Consider the following 26,701-nt stretch of genomic DNA (forward strand, 5'->3'; position numbering starts at 1 on the left):
TTATTTCCTTTTTCATTGGTATCTTGCCAAATATTATAGCGTGTTGTTGCGTTTTTAGTATTTGCGAGAAATTGAATTTCTTAAAATTCCGCTGGCTTCACTAGAGTCTCGTTTAGTGCTGTCCTAGTTTTGCTATTGTAACGATATTTTATTACAGTCTCCGCAATCGTACGAGGAAATCTTATCTTTCCTTCTGTTCCTATTATGATAACTACTACTTATTACTGGCAACATATCCTAGGCTAGACTTGGTCCAAAATGTTTCCAGGAATTTCAAAATTCCAGTTTGAAAACTCCATTCAAATTAATTAAATCGTTCTACTGATTTTAAATATATTGACAAACATATTATCTTGGGCTACCAACATATCTAAATTCAGTGATAATTCTATGAAATCTTCCGTGTAGTTCCAAACTAGATCTATACCTGATTTATTTTACTATACCCTAATGAGATAAGATATCCGGCCGCAGTCGTGCTTAATACAAGTCCGTAGAATGGAATGTGAACCATGCATTCATGGGCATACCTTTTCCTTAATGGGTATTTTATACTTCGAGGTTTTTGGTAATGGTACCTACTATTTTATAAGCAGTAAGTACAGCTAATTGATTTCATATTTTAGCGTCGTATTTACATTTTACCACGGTCAATTTAAGACAAGCTATTATACCTAAGAGCCTCAACAAATCCAAAGTAACCAATACTTTAGCCAATCGAATAACTGTTAAACCCATTGTATATAAAAAGAAATGTCCCCATTTTTATGACGATATTAACACTGGCATATCAAATTCAATTTTATGTAATGCTCTCAGCAATAATTTTGTTGTATGTCCCTTTGTAACCATACACGTGTGTCAAGGGACTCATTTGGAAAACAAATTCAATATTTTCAATGACCATCCCCATAAAGTTTGTTATTAAATTCTACGGTTTATTAATATCAACCTGTGTTTATAACAAGCCATATTTGCGTTTTTAATTTCAAAATTTTGTTGACCAATATCGCTTCTGAATAAAGCAATTTTTACTTTGATACAACAAAGTTTGCCGGATGGCCTGGATCCATTTTGCGTAAAATGAATTCATTAAAATTACTTAGACTTCATGAATTTTTAAACATGTACCTGATATTGAGGGCAACAGAATTATCCGAGTAGATGTGATTACGTTTTATAAATACACAAGGGGCTGTATCGCCTTAAAAGGGCAGGATGCTACGGGATAAGCTTCTATAATCATCTACTAGAGAGAAAACAACGTTGTTTTTCTTTGACGATTTACAAATTTGGGTGAGATTTTCTCCGAATCCCCGAACATCGAGTTAAGAGGCGAAGGAGGAAAAACAGTCATAATATCAATGGGCTGTTGAGCATCGAACACCCAGAGCCTTCCTGACCCATGACGGTACAAAATGAAAATGCGCTTAGACCAGTTTTTGAGTGTCTCAAATGCGATTTACATTTATTCATCTTCAACCGTCCCCTTTTTTGTTTGTCTGCCAGCATTGTTGGCTGAAACAATGGCTTGCTATCCAGAATTTATGATTCTAACACCATCAACGGAAATGCTGGTTGATATGTGTTTATAATGTGGAATGATGGTGAGTATCATGGCTATTTTACTCTATAAATGTTTCTATAGACTATAACAATGATGTAAGCGATTGTTTTGTACATGGCACGCATATTGATTGTAAGTACTTTGTGTGGTGTGGTCTCAAGATGGGAATCTTCGTTGTTTGATTTTATCACAATAAGTCTTGCTTTGTTGGAAATATTATAGCTCTGACAATAAACAACTCTAACGCCTTTGTTTTTGAAGTATCAGATATTAATATACTAGTACCAATATTGATAAAGATAAACTTACGTACTTTTGAGTATCAAATTCTGAAGATGACGTGTTTTCAATCACAAATCACCACTTATGTATATCTGAAACAAAAAAAAAAAACAGTATTATTTAAGGCATTACATACTCCTACAAATGCTACTCTCAATTCAATTATTTGAAAATATGAGACGATCTCTGACACGCGTTTAAAAATCAAAATTTTATTGTTAGAAGTCAATTCAAATGGGATTTTATACGTAATAAATGTCATAATTATATTATGACAGCATTACTATTTTATAGGAATATGAATTTTATTGTTATGGCCGAATTAAAATTGAAAACATATTTAATGTTTACGCTTACACGAACCACAAACAGATATTCAAATCCTTTTCATATAAGCTGTTAAAAAATGTATCAAACCAAATACAGCAGAAAATAACATAAGGACAAAACCGACAGCATGATTTGAGTTTTTTTTAATATTATTTAACAAATTATGATCTTTCATAATACCCATGCAAGAGATATCTGCCGACTCATAAGTCACCATCCTTACAAGATTTGATATGCTTTAGTTAACTAATAAAGCGTACCCCGAAACGATACACTCTAAATCCAAGTTTGTTTAGAATAAAAAATAATGTTTTTATAAAAACATGCCCATCAGAAAACGATGAACATAAAACGGGTCAATATTATGAAACTACCGAAGTTAATCTCAACAAAACTGAACATGTTTATTCAAAAAACAATGCTAGGGGTGGGTGCTAAAAGTTTGTGTTTGTGCGGGACAAAATTTTACGACTAGGGACGTCCGCCCACGGCCCGGAATCCAGGCGCCACAAGCATTAGACAATCCGATATTGGAATCGTATTTGACATTAACTAAACATAAAAATGTTTAGCGTCACATAAATTATCGACAAAAGGAGCCGATTCGTTTCACAGATCCGCACCACTAATGTTTTATTACTAATGGATGTCCATTGACTGCGTAATTCCAAATAAATTTATTAGACGACTTGTAATTTGATTTTTATTAGAGTTACGGGAATCGTTAAATTTTCTGTGGTGACGTTGTGAATGGTAAATATATTTTAAATGGTTGTAAATGCAGCCCTTTTTAAAAGAATTTTTGGCCCACGCGGTGTTTCTATGGTCGATGTCTCTCCAACAATACTTTAACACGGGGCTTGATTTGGAGGACCCTGAATAACGTAGGTCTCAAAGGACCCACACAATGCTTTGGGCATAATAATAGTTGTAGATTTGAAAGTGATTTGAATATGAATGGGCACCCTCCCGCGCTGGCTCGTAATAACAAATATGAAGTGTTGCTTTTATGCTTAACCCTCATGATTTTGACTCTGTTATAAAGAATTGATTTAGTACTGTTATAGATTCGAGTAATTATAGACATGGCCGTAATTGTATATTAGATGTTTTGTTATGATTTGCGCGGTCGTTATTTCAATCTCATGTTTCAACCGATGCAATGTTTTGATCAGTGTTACTTTTGTTTGACAATTTGAATAGTGTTTTATTTGAAGTTGTATAATTCGCCTAAGGGATAAAAAAGTTTGAAAGGATTAAATAAACGCCCATACTTTTACTCAGACAGTGAAGCGCTTAAGTTGTTTTTTTTCAAATCAAATCAAATCAAATCAAATCCTTTATTTGCATAAAACATGGTAGGAGACAAGATGTTCAGTAAAATATTGTGTACAGCATGTCTTGCCGTGGCATACGGCGCGCAATAATCATATCAAATTATGAATTTAAACATTATACATTATAATCATATTAGTATTAAATAATTAAAAAAATATAAAAATAAAATAATAACTCTCAAATTAATTAGACATTAAAATCAATTATGCTTTAATTGCTTTCAAAATCAATTAAAGCAGATCAACGAAACATTATTATTATAGATTAAAGACAATTAGATATTAAATTTATCTTCATTCAAGAATTGATCAATACTATAATAACACTTATTGGCCAGAATCATTTTCAATTTATTTTTAAATACTTTGATATTACAATTTTTTATATCGTTAGGGATTTTATTATATATTTTTGGCGCCATACATAGTACGCTTTTTCCTGCCAGAGTTGTGTTTGCCCTATGTAGACACAGTCTATTACTATTAAGTTTGCGCCTGTTCCTTTTTACCACATCAGATAGTTGTTCAAATAGATGAGAGTTTTTATGGACGAACAGTGCTATCTCTAATATGTATAGTGACGGAAGTGTCAAAATTTTATGCGACATAAAGAACGGTTTACAAGAGTCAGTGGAATCTAAGCGAAACATGGCTCGTATACAACGCTTTTGGGCCTTAAAAACCTTCTCATTATCTGTTGAGTTTCCCCAAAAGATTATCCCATAACGTAAGACAGAGGCAACAAGGCCGTGGTAGGCCATGAGTGTAGCATCGATGTTTACTATTGGAGCCAATCTGGACAGAGCATATGCAGAACTGCTAACTTTCTTGCATAATTTTGATATATGCGCCTTCCAATTCAGTTGGCTATCGATGGTTAGTCCTAAGAATTCCGCTGATTCTACCTCGTGTATAGGATTATTGTCGTAATTTACATCAAGGTTATGAGGCTGAGCTCTTTGGCTGAAGTGCATGACTTGTGTTTTAGATTTTTAGTTTTTTTTTGTGAGTCGTTGTGTATTCAAAAGATTTAGTTAAATCAACACTAATCTGAACTTCAACTTGACAATATCCTAGAGCTGAATGTAAGGATTTATCCAAATAAAGGTGTGTTTTAGCAAGAGATATAGATTATGTCGTCCCAGAGATACAAGTTATAAATCAAACCTGGGAAACAAAGGTACGAAATATGGTGCGAAACCGAAACCCTCAAAAACAGCACCGCAATTTTAAACGACAAAAAAATCAATACACTCAAAAATGAAAACTAAAACCCGCCCTTTAGAAGTGATCGTAAATAACTACAATTAGCTCTGTACATACATATCATGAGATATAAATCGTATTTATTCAGCGGGGGCGTTTGTATGGCACCCTTCGCTTGGACACTGGACACATATCGATCCAGTGGATTTTTGCAACATACACGTCACATGTGGCCGTTTTCCATATGCAAATTAGTGTTTCCCCTTGGTTTTAAGTGTGTTTGTTTTTTATGTCTCCTCCTACATTTATTTGTGCACTTATTTATGGTCAGTGCTCGCTTTGCTGTTGCGAATATATCATCCAAGTACACGTAGTTTTTTTGTGCGGCCAAAATTGCGGCGTATGTTGGTAGACTTATTGTGTTATGCAAATTGGACAGCATTGAGGTTAACCACAGGTCTGTTTAACATTATCCATAACTTCAAAATAACATTTTGTTCTTTCTCATTTTGGCAGATAAAATTCACAATCCAAACTTTATCATCTTTAACGCCTTTTATTCGAAAGACCACATATCCCAAAACGTTTCAACCAAAAAATAATTACTTCGTAGCTATTAATAACATGACAGTACCACCACGTTAGGGCTGCGACACGCTAGAAATAAGCTGTCACGCGTCATATCAAATCGAGTGTCACGGTGTGCCGGGACGCAGTAATTTAGGTGCGTTGGGAGCGACATCCCTGACTTTTAGCTTTTGTAACAAATCGAACGGATCGCGTTTGGCACTGCGATATGGTTTTAGCAATTGTTTTGCGTGTTCAGTTGGACATGCGGAATTTAATTGTGTGTCTGTCACGATGGTATGTGAAAGCGTAGATAAGGTTGGTTCATTAGTGAAAATTATTAGCTTTACGCGTGAAGTCTTTATTAATGTTGAAACTAATTACTAGAAAGCTGTTTGGCATAATAGGTAGTAAAATTTCAATGCCAAAAATACTGTTTTTTGTTAATATGAATGGTTATACAGAGATTTTATTCAAAGTCATTATTATTACAATCAAATATTGGCTCATACACAGCCACGTATGTACTAAAAAAAAAGTGCATCTGCAAATACGACAATTTTAAAATAAAACCAGAGGCCGAATTCATGTAATTTAAACAGAACCAACAAAAGACAAATATTAACACATTCATTTTTTCCATCAAAATGGACTAGTAAAGAATAAACATTGTATGTATGTGACGGCAGTCAATCCTGCTGCTCAATTTCATTCCACGCGAACGACGCCAAAACGAATGCAGTTTGTACTGTATTAATGTTTTTATAAATTCCAGTTTTTCTGTCACCTGAATTATATTGTATGAAAAGGATTTATTACTCTTTCCTGGAATAAGCTTTATAGTAACACAGTGCCATTTTTTTCGGGTGTTGTTTGAATTTCAGGTGCGCAATGGTAGTTTGTTGGTTTTGGATTGCGACAATGTACGTTAATACATTAATGTGAATACGAAAACAAATGTATCAGTCCAATTTGTACACTCTCTAATAGAAAGAGCACTGAAGTTAATACATAGTAAGGATATGTAATTTAACTAAGTAAATAAGCAGTGTCATCAAGACATGATAGAAGCCATTAAAAACAGCTGACAATTTGCAATAATTAAAAGTAACAACATCTTTATTGGCTAACTTTTATGTTCACGCACAAAGAAATATTAACTTAAGTAAGCAATAGCGTGAAAGCCACGTCTTGCTTGATATACGAACTTGCCATGCGACAAACCGTTGATTGTGGTGGCGTGACGACTAACTAGATGACAGGGCATGTAATTAATATGAGTGATGTTGATTAAATTTGGCTACCACTAATGCTTACTGTAGGTGGCAAACATAATTTAATATTAGCTGAAGAAAGTTTTGCAATACAGGAGAAATGTAATGAGATATCTATCAGAGATCATAGTGTAGCAATAAAGATTGCTCAGCGAATTACAATTAGAATAAGCACGTCTAATAATGAAGAAAAATGTCAAGTCTCAATTCACCCAAAGCGCATCGTAATAAACATTACAGTCAAACAAGATATAACCAAGAGAAATAAAGTTGTTAAAAAATCCACTCCTTTTATTGTCCCCAATAAAGTGAAACAAGAGCATCGTCCAAGCTGTCCCGTCTCCGTTGATATGCGACGTGACACATGACACGCCGTTGATTACCAACGTGACGACACAACTAACTGGGTGAGGGACACGTAATTTTTGTCAGAGATGATAATCTTATTTTGGCGTGTCAGACGAATATATGGGTGGTTTAGTGAGGAAGAATAATAATGTTGAAAGAAAAGAAGGAGTTATGACGATATCTTAAGATACTTAAAAGTAAATATATAAATAGTAAAGAGATTGTGCTGGCGCAAATCATCTAAGCCTTAACCCAAAACATAATTCAGATAATATTGTTGGTACAAATTGCAGCCTTCAAACTATTTCATCCATTAATAATACCAGGAATCGTAGAGATACTGCTAAAATTCAAGGAATATTGAAGGAGCAAGCATCCATATTGTATCGATATCGAACCTTTAATGTTCAAATAACATTTTGGTCTTACATCAGGGCAAAGGTATGCGGCATCTTGAAATTCTATCTTCCAACCAAAGCGAGAATAAACGTGAACTCGTAAGCATAACTGGTTCTTCACAATAAATGTGCATAATTTAACATTTCATAATATTATATCATTTGAGTGACATCTTCCGATACTAATACGAGTGAAGTTGACTCAGGTCGTGGTCTTAGGTCTTGGTTATTATCTGAAATAATGTATTATTATCAACATTATGAATCACTGCGTGTATTCTATTTATCTGAAAGTGATCGCTCACTTCGAGATCTAGTTAGAGGCGAAGTTCCCGCTGCTCAGCTAGAGGATAAGTTTCTAGAACACTTTTCTTTTTGAAGACGTCGCGAACGATATATTAATGTCGGGCTTGAAATGATTTGTGAAGTTTCAGAAAGTTGTGACACAAGAACAGCAAAGGAAAGAGTCTCTTGTCTTGAGAGAAATAAAATCAAGTCCAACAGGACTTGATTTTATTTCTCGTTAAGCTCATTGAAATTGATTAACCAACAGGTTAATCAATTTCAATGAGCTTAACTCATACGTTAGTACGGTAATTCTGAAACCAAAATACCCACACACAGATAAATTAGTCCCACAAATTATGCCCAAATAAATCTGTTAGAGTCCCCTGCCGAGTATTAAGGCATCTAGGTCAATTGCCCAGATAAAGACCGGCACGATATTAGCGTGTAATCAGTAGATACCCATATGGTGTACATAGTTGTAGTAATATCAATATTACCCCCTATGTTAACGGTTCCAGGAAATCATTGTAATTTAGCTCCTCATAATCTTCTGGAAGCTTGTAATAAGATAGCAAACGCTGATTTTACTTTTGAATTTATTAAATCCGTGACATTATCGATAAATATTTAATATGGGGCGATAAGTTATCATAAATTAATTTTGCAATGAATTGGGGTTACAAGTGTTAAGTAAATAATGTTGAACATGTAATTTTTTGTAATATTGTCACCCTTGCAAAATGTTATCGGTTCTAGTTTGCTGATATAAAACTCCCAGAGTGAAAAAAAAATATCAATAAAATGGGAATCCTCAGACAGTATTTTTTCACACTTCAAACGAACCAAGCAAATACACTAACACATGTCAGCAACAGATATTCAAACTTCTTACTCAAGTATCGTAATAAATACTGTCATCTTCAAACACCGAAATACTTGAAATAACCCCCCAACACGAGTCGTATGCAAATAATTGAAGCATCCGCCCCTGTCGAAAATAAAATGTACGTCTCGGCATCGTCACGTCTGACGAGGCGCGTGGCATGCGATTAGGAACACGTGACGGGCTCCTGACTTAACAAACATCCTTTAAATGTAGTGCGAAATGAGAACACCATGTGAAATGTTTTGTGCAAATTTTAACAAGGCTCAAGTAGTGGGTAGGGTGAATGTACTTACCACTTGCAAGTGTAACATTTATGTGTAAAATTTTATTTTTGTATCGAACACTCTCTATTCATAAATCTACGCGATAAGCAATATCGATACCGCTTTAAAATTCAACCGCAAGTCTGAACGATTTCTCACCATACAATTTTTATGAAACTAAATTTGAATTGCATCAATGTTCGAGCGACGGTGCTGACAGTAAAAATGCTCTTTTATATTCTGATAAAATTTTTACTCCAGTAAAAACTTTTTGATTGGATTATTATGAAATTGTTTTTGAAGATAAGTTAAAAGCTGGTAAAAATAACAATAAAGAAGTTTAAAAGTTATGTTCAATATATTACAGTAGGCACGCTATACATATACGGTTAACCATGAAGAATAAAGAATATCTTTGGGTGTGAAGGTTTCAAGGAACTTTCTTCCATTCACTTCAAATCTGCAAATCAGTTTCCCTTTCCGTCAACCCTTCAGCGACTCCCACATGTTTACCCACGTATATTGTACAGTAAATTTACTTTCAGATAAAGTTTACCAGTATCAAACACCTGCGTGCTATCAGCCTGTGAATTAATTTGTTCAAATTGAATTTGCGTCCACAAACGCTCCGTTGACTAATTTGTTTGGATTCGTGAATTTTGGTTCGAGGTTAGGTTTGATCTCAAATATTCTGTTTGATGGTAAATAGGTGTCTCATTCTGTGATAAATGTTGCATATTTTTTATGATTGATTTGACACTGAACCTGGCACGACTTTTACTTAAAATGCCAAATATTTTTTTTCTCAAAATGTCTTCGGGAACTTTAAACACTGTGATGGATTATTTTTCTAACTAATTTAGTAGTTGCTTTCTCGATCTCATCAATTTATTGGTCTCAGTAACTATTTCGCGGAGTTTTTAAGATGGAATAAATAATTGCGAAAGTTTTGCTGGAATTTTGTAATATTGATAAAAGTTTCCAGATTGTTGAGTGCAAAATATTGACCAACTGTTTCTGCTGGAAAAAATCCAATACTTCATAATCGAAAAGATTGAACGACTTAATGAACTCATTATAAAGTTGCGAAGAGTGCCAATTTGTGGTACAAGTTATAAGCTGATTCCTATAAATAAAATTCATATTTTAAGTATTTCACTCTATTGTCTTAAAGCTTAATCAAAACATGGTATGAATGTAGTTATAAAATAAACCAAACCAAAGACAGCCGACAGCAAAAGTATATATGACAAAGTACTGCGTAGTAAGAAACTTGATTGATGAAATAAAAAAATCAACCGAGTGAAGTACACAATAAGATTCATTTGATGAAAATAAAACTGAGTACTTGTTGTATAAATAAAAATGAGTTCTTATACTGAATTAAGCAGTTGATGTCAAGCAGTGACGTCTATTATTGCAGTACTAAAAGCATAGCGCTGATTACTTGGACTAAAAACCAGTTCTCACATTCGACCGCAAGGGTTCCACCGCTAATTAATTGGAGGAGACTTTTCATTTGCCGATTGAACCCAACGTTAGTCGAGTCACCTTCCCGGTACTGAGGGTGTAAAAATTGAACATGTGAACGGCTGCAATTTCACCCCTTGTGGGTGTATTTTGGTTTGTATAAAGCAGTATTGGTTATTTTTCTAATTGCAAGAAAGTAATAACGTGTATTCTCGGATTTAGACTTAGATTTATGTCGTTGTCTGCCTGCTTCTCCTTTTTTTCAAAAACTTTGTCATTTCGTACGGCAGTACAGGTCTAATTACCATGTGAACTTTAAATCATATGGTCTGAATTTGTTCATTTATTCATGTTCACTAAATTCCACATCAAAACATTTTCAAATGTCAGTCACGCATAGCAACTGGTGTCGTGTATACGAAATTTAGTTTTGAACCTTTAAATGAATTAAGCTCGCTGAATTTTGCAGCTCGAGTATATTCTGCAACCGCTCTGCATAAAGTAAGCATAAATATCACGAGGTCTATCGATAAAGTAGAGGCCATTGTGGGTAAAGAATGGCGAGCATTTGTTAGGGAAAATGCTAATGTTGATCTAGTTAAAGAAATTAATGGCAACGTAGAAACGTTACATATAAAAACTGCAATAGATATTGATTTGGCTCTACATAATATTTCACCTAATCTTAATAATCTTAGGCATGTAAATAATTTAATTAATGCAACTTTATCAGGGACAAACAATCTATTAAATACTTTAGAGATAAAGTCATTTGACATTTAATTCTTGTCCAAGAAACTGACGAGATAATAGCGCAAACTGTCAGCTGCAATACAATTTACTTGCTGAGAACTAAAACAACAATTGCAATTTACGTGCAGAAGTTTATTTGAAATGTTTCGTAATGCCACTGAGTATTTTTGTTTAGAACTTTGCAGTATTTGTTAGTGTGAAACAGGTTTATTGCAAGTTGTTTAGAGCGTCATGTTTCTCTATTTAATTCTTTTCTTTATATACCTTTACTACCGCAATTACAATATGACATTTATTCTTGCGTAATTAAAATCACTTAGAAGATTTTCTTTTATAGGCATGTCATGCCATATTGAGAAACCGTGTCATTTCTATTTCAGACTATAGTGAATAAAATTTCTAAGACACGAGAAGCATGTTTTATAAACTTGCCAACTGAAGACTCAACATTAGAAGTAGCTAAAGCTACAGCCAAGAAAGTACTTAATTCATTAGAACCATGAGAATTCATTGATAAGCCGAGAGAATCCTTCTCACGCCATTTGAGGCGTAATCTTTCCCATTGTGTTCTTAGAAGAACAATGCTAGTGCTTACTCATCAATCAATTATTTATCACCTATTACTGTACGGTGATTATCATAAGCTTTTTGTGTTTCATTGTATTTTATTTTTGTAACCATTTCTAATTTCATATTCGGTTGTATGACTTTCTTGTTGTTCTTAGCTTTCTATTTGATGCTCATTTGCGTGATGATTATCTGCCTTTCGTATATAGTTTGTACCACTTATAATACTTCCTTCTACTTTATATATAACTAACGACTCCTTACTCCTACACCTGGATAAAGCATAGTCTATTTCATCCGGAGACACAGTAGCTCAAATAGTTTCAGTAGTTTTGGAGCCTGTTCGAGTAAGTGTGTAAGTTGTATCTTCGAATTAATTAATGTCGAGACTAAACCCAAATCTTCATTATTTCATACACCTGGATGATATCTTGTTAACAAGATGTTATCTTGTCGTAAATATTTCTTGGGTATGAGTTGCATAAAAGAATTATGTATTTTACATAAATATCTCTTCAGTTTTAAACCACTACTGTAATTCCACGCGCCTCCCTTGTCTATGGGCACTACTTCTCCTACACCACGCTCGAGGCCGGTATATTTCACGGGCGGTCTGCATTTAATAGCCCAGCGGTTCCCCGATAATTTTATTATTGGTGGATTTTTTTCTCTGCCAATGACGTGCCAGCGACTCTCATTGAAATAAAAATAATAGCGTTAGTTTAGTTAAATATCTTGGCGGGGGTTCGTTTTAATGGCCTGATGTGTATTTTTTTGTATTCTGGTCTTGGGGGCGGGGCGGGGTATTAATTTTGGAGGCAATTAGCTGCTAGTTATGGGTTTTTGGTGTGTGGTGTTTTTGGCAGTTTAGTTTTTGTGCTGTTAATTTAGTGATGGTGGTCGAAACCGCAGATAGAAAAAGACGAATTTAAAATGGTTTTTAAACTAATGATTTGTATGAAGGCTATAATATTTTAAAAAGATTTTTCCTGATGAAGAGACTTCGATGAAGAAGAGACATAAAATCTTGGGGCAGTGATCAGGATCTATACAGACTTGCAAACGTCGCTGCAACAGACATAACAAACCTAAAATGCATTGAATAAGTGGTGTCGAATTTCTGTGTTGATACCCTTTATTTGCCAAATATTAATAATTACCCCTTATAAATATTTCTTCACACCATATCATGGGAACCTAGTTCTCCATTTTCTAAATTAACAAACATGACACAATCAGGCCCCTTTACTCCAATCATATTTTCTTCTACAACTATTGTATTATCAACCTTAACAGTTTCGTAATAGAGGTTATTTTCAGAATGTGTTGAGATTTTCTGGTATTGTAGTGTCATACAGGGGTTCGATATGAGAAATGTGGGTACGAACAATAAAATAAAATGGTTGAATGGCCCGATACGGTGCTGCGGGGTTCAAATCGATTAGTGTCGTGATAATAGTCTTATGATAGGGTGTCAAGCTATTCATAATTTTTAGAGACTGTCCCAAAATCAAAAGGGTTAAATTCTACCGTATACAAAATATACTTAGGTCCTCACTCTTTGAAAAGGATATTGTATTACACTTGACGGTTATATCCATTTAGTTGTAAGTAATATAAGAAAATTACTTTAGCCCTACGGGTTCAACTTTGAAGCAATCAGTAGCATATTTATGGTGTCAAAATTGAAGAAATAATAATGGCCCACTTACATAAGTATTTCGAAATACAAAACGGGCCTACTTTAGAGTGATGTATAAATATATTTTTTTCCTTAACAAAAGAATACGCGATTATAACTATAAGAATTTATCCCATATGTTTTGTTTATGAGTATCTGCACAAATGAACGACTATATACTATTCTATCTTACCTGAAACTATATTTTACTTCGAATACAGTTTGATTTATTTTTCGACTTAAAGAACATATTTGTGTAATTAATTACAAATTGACAATATATTTTGTCCTAGTTCCAATCAAAATGATGGTCTCCCCTAATCCGCGTTTGATCACTTGATCAATTTGCAGTGAGCCGCGTCTATCTTACAAATTCTGTATTTTAATCGCATCAGTGTTTTTGTTATTAACTCTGTGTATACTCCTTTTTAACCAACTGGTTATTTTTATTGCACTTGCCATACGCAGTTTTAATATGAACCTGAAAGCATTTTTTTATTTTATATTTTTTGAAAATAAATGCCATCTACAGTGAGAAAACTTTTACTACTACAAAACATTTTTGTGATTTAAAAAGAATAAAAACAAAAGCAGCATTTAACTGCTCTCCTTTCTAACCGACTACCCAAGAAGGAGGAGATAACACGCTAACAATAGTAAAACCCTAATATTTACATCAACAAATATCATTCAGCCAATCAAATTACTAGTCAAGTCCCAAATCGTTTGACACGAACATATTTGGGCCGAACACAAAAGGAATTAAATGGACTAGAGCTGCACCGAGAGAATAAAAATAAATCATTCATAACACTCAACACTTCGCAACGAATCGATTCAAAAAACTACGTTCATTGAATCGATAACAATGAAAATCGCTATAACAAAAGCATCCGCTTCGTTTTTGTTTAAGGGATGAGAGACGCGCGAGGCCTTTTGCAAAAACGTTTATTCACTATAGCGTTTCATTAACTTGCATAGCTTTTTATTGAGCCTTGTTTTTCTCTGTTTAGAAATTAGTTTCTACTAAAGGACTTGCGAATCTAATCTTCTAGATCTATCAATACTTATATTTGAATGAAAAAAACTTAGAAACATACACTGATGGTCTTAGAGTTTTCTGAAATCTCTAATACGTCTAAGATTACAGCGGAAACAATTTAAATAAATAGTACAGAATTTGCTCTCACGTAAAGCAAGTAGCCCTCATTGGTGTAGACCTAAATTCAGCTGTGGACGACATCGATAAAAAGGCTGTGTGATGATAATGGAATAAACTATCCTATCCTATCTAATCATCATGCTACATCGCTCCTTCTATAACTTACACCAACCACACATAATGAAAATCGCCATAACAAAAGAACTGAGCTTTGTGCTATAAAAATATAAATAAACGGCGGAACAATAACTCTTAAACGCATTGTTTTATAATGAACAATGAATGCACTATTAAAAGTCCCATAGTACTGCAGGACTTGCTTGCTTATTATGAAGATGTCAAAGTTATGCAGACAGCTGGTAAGAATGGATGAAGATATCTGCATATGGCTGGTTCCTTTGCAGACAGGCAGGATTGGCAACGATTCAAGGTATCTATTGTCAATTTGCAATTTTGAATGATTTAATTGTTCTAAGCTACTAACAGAGCTGTCACACTAGCAGATTTTTGGCTAGGTTTTTCCGCGCAGTTCTTGCAGGCTAACAACAAACAATTGACAACTACAGGATCAAATGATAATAGCTAATGTTAACTTTATCGCTGGAAATGAGTAGCGCGAATAATAATGAGCGTATATGCTCGACAAATTCCGCAAATGTGAAACCCCTCTAACGTATGTTAACATACTTCCCCAGTAATGCCACAGCGTAAAAACTTAAACTTATTAATCTTCTTCAAATATATTTTAACATTTTTGAAAATAGCATTCAAAAACAACTTTTCTAGATCCAAATCTATACAAAAATTACTTCAACCCAAACTTATGAACCGCAAACAATCTTAAAACAACTTTGAAAGTTTCGCGAACAAATAATAAGAATTAGCGACGTTTTATAAAAGCCAAACATGAACTTACGGTGTAAAATAAGAAACTACAAACCACAAAGTTGCGACTTGTTAAAGTATTTACAGTGAAAACATCAGCATTTGTAGCTGTTTAATGAATAAACATTCAGACTTGGTAAACTAGGGAGTATTCGAAGTTATGCAACCGCGAAAGTTGTGCGATTGTCACCTTATAATAATTTATGCAATCGATGCATACAAAACTTTTTTGATACAATTTTGCACCAAAATATTGAAAATGAGAGCTTATATTCGATTTTTTTGGAAAATAAAATATTATGACTCAATTCAGGTGCACGTTTATATTGTTATTTATTAAATGTTGAATTTCTTAAAAATAAGCCTTATGTTTTCAAAAATATGCTTCGTCGCAAACCTTTACAATCCAGTATTGTTTTAGTTGCTGTTATCAAAAATGTGTTCTTAAAATTTTGAGAAAATTACATAGGCACAGAATTGGCATTTTGATTGCTAATTTCTCACAATACGACTGCTTACATCTCAAAGTACTCTCACGGCCTCAAGATTCCCATCGCACACATTATCACAACAGTTGCAAACTATTTATCTATAGGTCAGCAAAAGCAATAAAACTCTACAAATAATTATTCACAGCACCAACATTTGCATAACGTTAGACCTGCACGCGATACGGCCATAGAACCGCAACTTTACTAAAACGGAAGTCCATTAATGTTTTTAGTCGCTCACATGTCACCCTTATCGGGAATGAGGAAGCAATGTATGTTGTACAAGCCGGTTCACTCGCGAATGAGGTTTGGATTTCAGCGAGCAGTGTAGGACGGGAAGTATCTGCATTAATGCGAAAACATAGTAAGAGGGAAGGTCGGCTCGAATCGTCTGTTTCATTGGTAATCAATGAAGAGTGTGCTTTACTGTTAGTTCGGTTCATGAATATTTAAGAGTATCATAGGACGTTACTTGAAACAGGAATGAATAAAGGCTGTTGATGGAATGATCTTGTATTGGACAAAGTGGGATTTATTTTGTTTTGTGGGATTATTTATCTTTATTTTGTAAGTGACTGGCAAAATAAGCTTTTATGTCTCCACCAATGTCATGTCCATCAGGGATTTGCTTATTACCAGGTAATTGAATTGCAGTTATAATGAAAACTGTCTCTCACTATCAGAGTTTACCATTCAATATAACCTGTCTACTCTATACACGCCTCGTCTGCTCCCAATAATTAACCGGTGCAACTCAACCGTCAAACAGCGTATGTTTCCATGCAAAACCTTATCGAACCCTTATCAGACGTTTACATACGCACCATGGAGCTTCGCTAATCGCCTCATCGCTTTGCTCCCCATAGATGCCAGCACTGATAATAACCTAAGGGTTTTATATCCGGATCCGTAGGGAGGACCAGATTAGGACCAATTTGCCATAGCCCAAAATAAGATAGCTCCTATAAAGGGGTTAGAGATGAATGGAATTGGTTTAGATTTTATGGAGAATAGATCCGATATGGGATTTTGGTGAGTTTAGAATATAATTGTGATACGTAAGCTGGGACTGTATAATGTTTGTACGTAAATAGGTGGACGGTTTGGGACTGGGTTTAATTTGAATGTTGACGATTTACATGACCATTCTAAAGACGATTAACTGTTTATGCCTCTAGCTGGTTGCGTATTATTATTGTATTTAACACATGCAGTGGCCCATAGCATTCGTGGATAGAAGTTAATGGAATTCCAATCCACTAAGTCAGGACATATTATATTTTTAAATAATCATAAAAGTAAACGATCAAAGGACATAGCAGTAGGTACTATAGCCCAATAGGATAAGCAATGCACTTCTTTATTCAAACAACAAAACAATATCCCCCTGATCATCGAAACAGAACAGCACACGTAACCGAAAATCTACCCTCATTACACGAACGCATTTCATCCCTGGCATAACGCCAAACATTCCTGGATTGATTCAGATACAGGGCAGGTCGAGTCGAATGCATAATACATGTGACCTTACGATCATGGTCCCTGAATATGAGAGCAACCGTGGCCTGAAGGGTTTTGACAGACTCCGCCGTATTATCCTAGCTACAATTCACATGGAAATTCCAGCCAGTATTTCTGAGCTCGGGCACCGAATAAAATATTCGTGTGTTCTGTATGTTGCTTTTGGAGTGACGCATTACCATATCTTTATTATTTGATGAGGAGAGGAATTATTATGCAACGGCTGTAGGTAAGGTGCTACAATACGCATGTTAGACCGACCCGGGAGTTTTAATTTTATATCCCCCACCATTCTGCTTTAGAACGAAATGCATAAAAATTCTAAAATATATTTGAAATGTTAATTTTAGAATATGGTTGAACATAAAAAATGGCGTCAGTCAAAACTAGAAATGGAAGCTTACAAACAAATTCCTAATGCAAAATGCACTGGCAATAAGCCAACAAAATGCAATGATAAAAATAAGTCCTAACATTCATCAGGAAAACAAAAATCCTGTGACAGGAACAAATGACCGCGGCGCTCTTCAATTGTCATTCCAAATCCACAGAGCTATAAACCGGATCAACACGTCACAATGTATTGCCAGCTTAAAAAAAAATACCCACTCATAAATCAAAAAGCATCACATAGTTTAAATCCTACAACTTTTCGAAACTGTTTAATCATATTTCTGCTTTGATATTCCACGGAACAAAATCCCGAAGTAACTAGCACAAAAGCTTAGCGCTTGTTCAGAAATAGTTTCGGAACAAAAATTGCATAACAAGTTTTCTGTTGGAGAATAGTTGCATATGATAATGCGTTTCTTCGCAACAGCCTGGATTGTTTTAGTTTCAAGCATTTGCTGCAAGGTTTTGGATGCAATGCTGAAGTATTTTTGTGTGGATGTTTTGTTTGCTATATAATTTTTGTGTGATTTTGATGCAGTGTGGAAGATGACAAAAAAGTTTAAGAAAGATTTATCTTAATTTTATGCAAGTCCTTAAGGAAATGAGAAAGAGAAATCTTAGTCAAAAACAAGATAAAATCAATATTTACAACCATTTTACAATTTAGCGTTCAATCCTCTTTGCTCCACTTTCAACTCCAAATCAGTTCAAAACAAAACCATTACCAAAAACAAACGATCCAAATTCAAAATTAGGTATTCAAATATATTTATGTAATGTCACTGCACTTACATGGTGCATTGCATTAATACTGACCTAGTAACCCGTTACTTGAACATTTCCGTGTTTGACCTCTGTGCTGCAGTAGCCTTATAAAAATGTATGACGTTCTTTTTTTAAATGGAACTCGGTAACATGGGCTTTAGTACGTGCCAGTATTTTTTTTGTGCCAGTAAGTGCATTGCTGTTGAGATATTTTTTTGTGTGTATAATTTCTTTTTGGTAGGATACTTATGCTCTAGAGTAATTTTGAAAAGTGTGTTTTATATTAAGTATGGTAGCATTATGTATACATAGACGATGTGGTAAAGAACTATATTTACTTTGTTAAATGTGGGATACAAATAATTTCTGGAGCAGGCAAACATGTTTCTTAATTGTCTGTAATACCTATTAAGTATGATCAATAATGATACTGAATAAAGGTCAGATAGTGAATCAAATATTGTAATAAGTTAGCCGTCAACATTATAATGATGTTATTCAAATTGGATTTCATGCAATATTGGGTCCAATTTAATACTTTAAATTAATTTCAACTCACGGCTACCAGACTAAATAATATGAACATCGAATTGCCACACATATCATTACTGAAATTATGTATCTGGGAGAAAGATTAGCTAAGAGTGAAGTAAGAAAGCTAGGAAACATTAAAAATAGTAAAGATTTGAGAGCTTTTTACAAAATCAAGTTAAATAAAGACAGAACAAAATTGTTCATCTCTCTAATTGCCTTAAAACGACTTTCGAAGCAACTAAAACGAAACGTGACTGAAACTGCATCCTGATCAAATGATAACCATGTTTAGAAGCAAAAAAATCTACCGCATCCCAACGACTTTCTCCGCTGCAGCCAATCAACCAATTATAAAAGTTTACCAAGAGGATTTAGCCCATTATTTCATTGTAGGAAATTAACAATTGTGTCCAAATAAAGTTGTTGAGTAATTCCGTCATGTCAGTTATCGTTTGTCTTGCGTTGTTAAGAGGACGGGTTGATTGACTTATTTATTGGTCCCTGGACTAAATTATCAGGAATTAGCTTGTATGATGTTTTGATTGAAGGCTTGCGCTGGAATTGTTACGGCTTTGTTTGGATCGGATTTCCTTGCTTGATGTTCTTGGAAGTTTTCTTTATCATCTTCATTTATTCCTTTTCATGCATGTATGTCTGTGCCATATTTTTTCTTGATTGAATGAGCTAGAAGGTTTGTTTCATATTTTTGTCAAAAAATCAGGTCAAACCACACAACAAGCCTACTTAGCAAAACAAACGCAGCGTTACCAAAAAATATCAATTTCGAGCGGTACCACGAAAAAAGAGAAACATTTCGCTATCATAGATATAAAAATAATTTATCCCTTTGTACGGACGTGGAAGCAATGAAAGTTGATACATCCAAGGTGGCCGTTCGAGCCACCTGCTCTTTGATCGTGATCTGAAACCAAACAGCCCGTAAACAGTTTATAGAAAAAGCTATAGGTATGAACAAATATAAAACTGCTTACTTATTTTAATCGATATTCGGACTTTGAGAGCGTTGTTTCAGAGCTTGTAAATAAGATGAACATAAAGTTGTATATAATTAATTTGGGTAGTTTGTTTATGAGGAATGAAAGAAATATGTGGTTTTATTGAATCAAAGACTGTTCAGTGGAAGTTTTATGAAACTAGAATTGAAAAGTTTCAAAAGTTTTAAAACATAACATTGAAAAGTTTCCTTTTTCTGAACGTTTTGCTTGTTCTTTTTATCACCTCATTTGACATTAATGGCGATATATTTACTGAAAAATACGACTCTTTTACGAACAACTTTTCCAATTTTATGGTTGAAAAACGTCTTCTTTCCGCAGGCTCATTAGCAAAAATTCACCAAACTAAGGTCAAGGTCGTTCCGTGGTCACGACTCTTACTAATGGAGGTCGCGTCCTTCCAATACATTAACCAGAAAGAGAAATATAAGCACCAATACCAACAGACAGTTCGAGAAATAAATTGAAATTTTCGCTCAGAACTACCCAATCGTTCAAAACAAACGCTAACTCCGAAGTTTTGTCGCAACTTGTACAAGTCATTAAACTGTTAAATTGTCAGCTCGGCTTCATTGTGGAAACTTAAGTCTAACTACACCGGAACACTGTCAGCTGTGTTAACGAACGAAAGTTTGCCAAGATAAGTGGGTCGTTACTTGTTATGAAATGTCTGACATATCGATCTTAAGAGTTATAGGTAAGACTGTTCCGTTTGCTCGTGAATTTGGGGGATATATGTATGTATTATTTTGGTGTTTTTGTTGACGTCAGAGTAAGAGACACCAACCTATTGCCCATATATTTTCTTCTTCATTCTGCGTTATTCTGTGGTTTTAATAAATATTTATTTTCTTTAGCATAATAAATTAACATCATTTTTTATATAAAGCTGACCGGTATCACTTTGTCATTACCAGCCTTCTTGCCAAGCTCAGCACCAATTTGAATGCATGTTCGTGACATCGAATGCACGATCTCTTAAGTTGAGTCGATGACCGATTGTCACTTAACTTAAGAGCCTAATAATGAAAATACCATTCCATAAATCCTGTGTCATCAGTTTTATTGCAACATTATTTACAACTTCAATCAGTTTCATTATCCAAAATTTTGGCACTATTTGACAACATTGACAAATGCTGACACAAATCGTAACATAAATCATCTCAATCAAATTGGAATTCGAATCTAACGAGCAAGAACCATTATTCATCGTAGAATTACTCAGCCCTAAGAGGAAGTAAACAAACACACCAGCTATAAGTAACAAAATCACTGATACAACCAGGCTCGTTACTCCAGAAATCCTGCCCTTTAGACAATGCTAGTTTGTTACACAGTTAAACGCGAAGGCGCCAAGGGAGCCACGTTAATCTGACAAGCAACAACACAGAGCTGCGGCCACTGGCTGACTTAACGGCCCCTGTCACTCCGCCAAGTAACTTTCAATTAGGCCCTACCCCCGCATCGGAACCGCAACGATTCCATCACAAACGGGAACCTCCAATTCGTACGTCTACATCGCTCGTTCAACACCCGATTACAGACTGAAGATGGTAATGAACTTGGCAATGGACTCTATTGTGTAGTTGAGGACAATTGTAGTCGGGTCGTAGTGTAATCGTGGCTATTCTTAGCAATTAGACAAAGCAGAAATTAGCAAATGGCAACAGTACTGTGTGGGTGCTCTCTGGAATCTTGTTAGGGTTCAAGTGACTCAGTTGGTTGAGATTACAATGCCTAAACGTCTCGTCCTTGTTTTGTTGGGAACAAGGCAATTTGATTATAAAATTCCGGTCGTGATGCTCGAGTTTAAGCCAAGGTAATTTTGTTGAAACAATTTAGCTAATTATGAGGTCTGGCTTTATTCTCAAAGTATGAAGGGTAAAGAGAATGGTTATTAAATATTCTTTCAACCTTATTATTTCATTAAGAAAATACGCTTCTTTGGTAATCATAAGCTGCACCGGACAGTCTATAAAATAAGAACTTTAACATATCGTAAAACTCTATAAAGTCACACAAACATGCCATGCCCAGTGGTGAACTGGTGAATTGAAACCGCAAGTTTTGCTAGTTCAAGATAAACACAACTGACTTTGTGAGGCCGATAGACCCCACCAAATCAATTTCGCGCAGATTCAACGCAAACATTTTACACCGAAGATTGACACTCGCACACAAAAAACGACCACCGAAACTCATCTCGAATATTTGTCGAACATCAAACACCTTTCTTAGAAAATAATCACTTCCGAACGAAGAGAGTGGAGATAAAATAATCGCCTTTGACCAGAATCAATATTTGAGTTCCAAATGGTACGTTTGTAAAGGATCGATGTGATTTGAATAAACATAGGCACTGTTACGGGGAATGTTTGATTCCTATCGATAAAATTTGAATCTACATGATTTGGTTGTTGATTTACCCGTTTTATCTATTTTAAATTGCCAAAGATTGTGTCAGTGCGAATAGCGGCATTCTTTGAATCATGTTCTTGGAACAATGTTTAAAATAGCGGGTTTCAGAATTAGCTATGACCACTTTACCTTTAGGAAGCATGAAACCTATATCATGGTACATAAGCTTCGTGTAAAGCTACCGAATAGGAACTTCTACTCATTTAATTAGAATAACTATTCAACTAAACTTTTTGATTTCTAGATTTCGAGAAATCAAATCAAATATTCAACACATTCTTTAATACATTCTAGGTAAGAATATCAACCATGTTGTCTACATAGTACAAAGTACCAATACTAATATTATTATGTGCAGCATCCCGTCCACACCTCCATTAAATAAATTAATTGCTCTCCAGTTTTATGTCATACGAATAAATCAATAAGCAATAATCGTTATAATACTAATTTATCTTCGCACCAATCACTTAATTAGCACGACGCAAACGCAACAAGAATTAATAATGATATACAATCAGTGTTTTTAACACCTATGCTAAGGCTTGTAGAACTTTGTAGAACTTATCAATGTAATAAGCAACAAACAAAATGATTCATATTGTGAATAAATTAATTTATCCAACAATGCTGAACGTGCAGCATCTTCATTGAACTAAAGACGTGATCAATAGAGAACAGAAGCGATAGTTCGAAATAACGACACAAAGCTGCCTCTTGAAGAAAAATATGAACAATCAACTATTGCAAATAAAAATAGAACACTGTGTAAGACTATAGCAAAAGCAATAAAATAAGGACAATAGCATCCAACAGCGAACAATGAAACCTCTGTAAGAACGCCATTCACGTTAAATGACCAAGCATTAATTGCAAATTCAAAAGATAAGAATGAACAACTGCTTGTATGACACTTTCTAGAAGATAGCGATGTCAAATGTCAAATGTTGGTAGATAAAGGTGCAATATGTTTGTCCGGTCCAGCATTATCGTAAACAATAACGCTTTAACATTAAGCAATGGAAGATAATGGAGTGAAAATTGATAGTAATTTGTTCTCTATTGTTGAAATTTACGAGGCCTGTTCGTGAAATTGTGGACTGTGAGTAAGCCATGTTTCATTATTAGTAACAATAGTTGCTGATATGACGAACTATGTACGTAGTTTATTTTATCAAGATCAAAATGATCATGAAAGAGTATTTACTAAATCAAACGCTGTATCTAGATCCGAACTTTCAACAGAGAGATAACATACGTTGGTTTTGCTGTACAGTTCACTAGACGATCAGTATCGGTCGAATCCTAGCTGTCACCACAACGACCGCACGCTGCAAGCTTTGCCGACAACATGGCGACAATGTCCTGCGAGCCAGTACTAATATATTTTATTGTTTTAGAGCCTTTTAGGGTCAATAGCGCATCGTATGCATGATAGAGGGCGAGCTCGCTGACACATTTATGTCGCTAAGCAATTCATCAAGAATACTGATAAAGTTTGTTGTATAGAAACTTAGAATAGTAAAGACTTAAAGTGAGTATAAGTTGTTGAATCAGCGACATTCTGTTTTACAAGATAGTGACTGTCTGTAAGTGCATTTACAATGCGAAGTCATCTTCTGTAAGTGAAGGATTAATAAGCAAAAAGCACAATCCATTTTCCTTATAACATGACGTTTGCAAATGATGAGGTACGTTGACTACTGAGTCGATATTTCAAGATTTACATATATCAGTATCAGTCTTTGTACAAAAACGTTGATTTTATTGATCTTGATTCATGAGCTTGAGTTAGAATTGAATATTCCAAGAAATTAAACAACGCGCAATCTATGAATATGGAAACGAAATTACAATTTATACCGCAATACATATTCAAAGCATTCTACGTAAACACTAAATCCTCCAAAAATAAAACATCTAACATTCATGTTTCTCACATTACTTTATTCGATTTCAAATGACCACTTACAGACGAGAATTCATTATGTCAAGCTTCGACACATTTCAAAGTTATTTTGTTTCGAGGAAACGTCTCCGTTGCACACAATCGGTATAAATCCACGTTTGACTATGGGTGTTTCTAGTACCAGTTTAATTTGAGCTTCCTCTTTCTTCATTTCATTAGGTCTAAGAGGTTTTATTGATCGGACGTAAGTCCCTAGTTCATTGGTTATGGTGACTGCTTCAATGGGTTATATATCGCTGGTTCGCTATGCATAGTTATTTTCCTCACGTATATCGGAAAGGGCGACGAACCTATATTGTTATTAGTGCTGATATGGCAGTCTTTATAATAGTAGAAGCTATTTACATGATCTCATTTGCAAGTATGTTATTTGAGTCATGAATGAATCATGTTGGTGACAAAGTTTTTTCTGTTTGATGGTTTCAGAGAATCTGTTTATTTACGGTACGGACATCTCTCGTGTGAATTTTTCATGGTCATTATCTTCAGCTTTTGAAGAATTCTTTGTAGTTAAAGAAATTCTTTTAGTGACTGAATAAGTTTTAGACTACTTTGAAGAAAAACTTATTGCAAACTATATCATGGTCCTAATCGTTATATGGTTTTTCAAAATGTTGAAAAATTAAACCCTTTAAATTTTAAGTGAACTCAAAACTATCACCCTGGGATTCCAGAGTTGGAAAACTTAATTGAATAAAATAGTTTAATTCAGAGTGGTCAACATTATTTCACTAAAAGTTTCAAATTAGCTTAATGATAACTACTAACGTTTATACTAACAAGAAACGTAGCAGCCACATTATAATTTCGCCTTTAATTTCCCACAGGAGCGCTAACATCAGGCAATATTACCTTCTCCTTATCCAAACCAGCTCTTTAGCGTGCAAGAATAATCTACTCAACAATTAACTTTAATACCGTTAAATTACTACTGATTTTAATGAACAGATATAAACATTATTTATTTATATTTGAATCCCCATCATCGATTGACCATAAATTGTAACCTACACATGAATACCCATGTCTTGACAAGCCGTTTCATGTTGCCAATACAAGGAACAAGCTAATACACAACTTCAATTATAAATTAGTTTCAGTAGAACACAATTTACTAATAAACCTCATAGAAAGCGGCGTCTGTTCAATGGTCTATTCATACTATGAATGCTATCATTTATAATCTTTTCTGTTTCAATGTATTCAGTTCCCGTGTGTCCATTTGTTAATTTGACGTGGCTGAAATTAGAATCATTATTGGTTTTATTTATTTTATTAAATGCATTTTGCCCATTATTTTTGTATTTTATATAACTTCGCTCATGGTCGACGAAACAGGACTAGACCGTAAAATCCACTTGACCAAACTAAAAGTCTCTTTTCTCATTTATGGAGTGAACAATGCATTTTAAAATCGGAGGATACTCTGACTCAGGTTATAAAATCTTTGATTCTAGAATCGATTTCTTGAATATCGTAAAGTAAGGTCGCAATTCACATCCACCTTTATGGTAGTGGCGCCTCAATCCAGACACATTTAAATATGTCGATGGAAATAGCTGTCCATTGTATTCCTAATTGATGTATTTAGCACTTGTCAATAGGTCCACATTTACGATTTCCGACACCGAATCTATTAAAAAATCGAAGTGTGAAAGGAAGCAGGTAGTCACGAAACAAAAAACAATAAAACTTCTTTTCCATTCAGAGCCATTTGAGGCGTAATTAGTCGTGTAGCGTTAATGTTAATTATCGCCATGGGAAGACAGTACCAACACAGTTTATTGATCGAAGTTCGATGGCTGGTAACTATGTGGTATGCATGTTAAGAGTTTTTTTTTCTATTGTGTCAGGTTCGCTTGAAGCGTTTTTGTTTGAATTGATCATAGATATCGGTTTGTGGTTAGAGTTTTTTGCCACGGAAGTCTTAAGTGTTAGTGGTGGGAATTTAGATATGTTATTGGATCTAGTGGTCTACTGTTGTGGATAAGCTATTCATCCAAGACATTATTTTAAATCCATGCCCAGTCTTGAAAACGTCATATTATTCAGTTACATAACAATAATTTTAATTATACATACATCTTCATCTTGATTATGTTACAAAATGTATGTATAACATCGACATTGATCACTGCTATTTTATTTGCTTTTAATATCTGCATATCACAACTAATTTCCATAAAAAACAATTGCCATTCACAATGATCATTACCTTCAATTCATTTAATATCGTCTATATCTTTCCACCGTGCTCATATAGGTCGGTGTAGTAACAAATTAACACATACGCCATCGCCCTTCGGCCACAATGCTTCATTGTC

The 26,701-nt window shown here is 34.5% G+C and overlaps 1 protein-coding gene across 2 annotated transcripts in view; it reads right to left on the reverse strand.

Moving 5' to 3' along the window:
* Positions 1-26,701, reverse strand: part of LOC135116747 (netrin receptor UNC5C-like) — a 116,384-nt gene that overhangs the window by 84,463 nt on the left and 5,220 nt on the right. The window contains exon 2 of one of the 2 annotated variants that reach the window (XM_064034270.1): positions 1,881-1,941. The gene's annotated coding sequence lies outside the window, so the exon portion shown is untranslated. Of the gene's footprint in view, positions 1-1,876; positions 1,942-26,701 lie in introns of both variants that reach the window. The other variant, XM_064034271.1, reaches the window with a different exon arrangement.

The sequence above is a fragment of the Helicoverpa armigera genome, chromosome 4, assembly GCF_030705265.1.
Source record: "Helicoverpa armigera isolate CAAS_96S chromosome 4, ASM3070526v1, whole genome shotgun sequence".
Taxonomy (NCBI): domain Eukaryota; kingdom Metazoa; phylum Arthropoda; class Insecta; order Lepidoptera; family Noctuidae; genus Helicoverpa; species Helicoverpa armigera.